Below are 938 nucleotides of genomic sequence, written 5' to 3' on the forward strand. Positions count from 1 at the left end.
GTGGGGCTTGTCACGGCTGCTTCCGCGGCGTCACTGGGGCCGGCTGTGAGGAATCGCGTTCTGACGTTGAATCCAGGAGTGGCTGTGCAGGTGGGCAGGACGTGGCTGCCTTGAGTCGTTGCTGCCTCCGTGTGCCGTGGAGTCGCTTGAGGCCATGGACGATGTCTGGCTGGCAGAAACCGGGGCACTGCTCTCAGCATTTGCTGAGGCTGCACAGATTACGGGACTTGCTTGGGTATGGCAGGATGCTGTAGATTATGGACATCAAGCTGTGCACTGATCAGGTGGAACCTTTATGTGAAGCTGTGGGAGGAGAAATATTGGAATGGAACCCAGAATAGCTGATGGCCTTTCTTCATGTGATAGCAGGCCTGACATCTGCCCCTGCTCCAGGAGGGCTGCCCAGTGTTGGAAAGACTTTTGAAATGCATGAAAGACGGCACATTGCACTGGGAAAGTTAGTAGAACATATTGGGTGCAGGAAGAGACCATCAGGCTGTTTCTCTGGGCAGTTGGACCGAGTAAGTAAAGAGTGGCCATCCGGTTTATGACCAGTGGCAGCACTGCTATTGCTTGCATAGGAGGCATGATGCCTGACTTTGGGACAGAGATGAGTGGTTCATGTGCTCGATGGGCTGCATCACCCCCAGCCTGGCAGCATCCCGAGAGCAGCAGCAGCTCTCAGACCTGAGGCACTGCCCGAACACAGGAGGAAAGCCCGGGTCCTTCCCACCGGGAAGGAGTGGGTTTGGTGCTGTGGAGAAGAAATGCCTGTGCTTGCAGCCCCTAAAGCTCCGCTGGAATCGAGGCCAGAACCCAGCTCAGCCTGAACCGGGCCGGGGGGAGGAAGGAGTGGGTTGTGTGCTGGGGGGAAGGGATCCCCGTGGTTGCAACCGCTACAGCCACCCACCTCGGGAAAGGCAGAGAAGAACAAAACT

The sequence above is a fragment of the Meleagris gallopavo genome, chromosome 14 (genome assembly GCF_000146605.3).
Source record: "Meleagris gallopavo isolate NT-WF06-2002-E0010 breed Aviagen turkey brand Nicholas breeding stock chromosome 14, Turkey_5.1, whole genome shotgun sequence".
Lineage (NCBI taxonomy): Eukaryota > Metazoa > Chordata > Aves > Galliformes > Phasianidae > Meleagris > Meleagris gallopavo.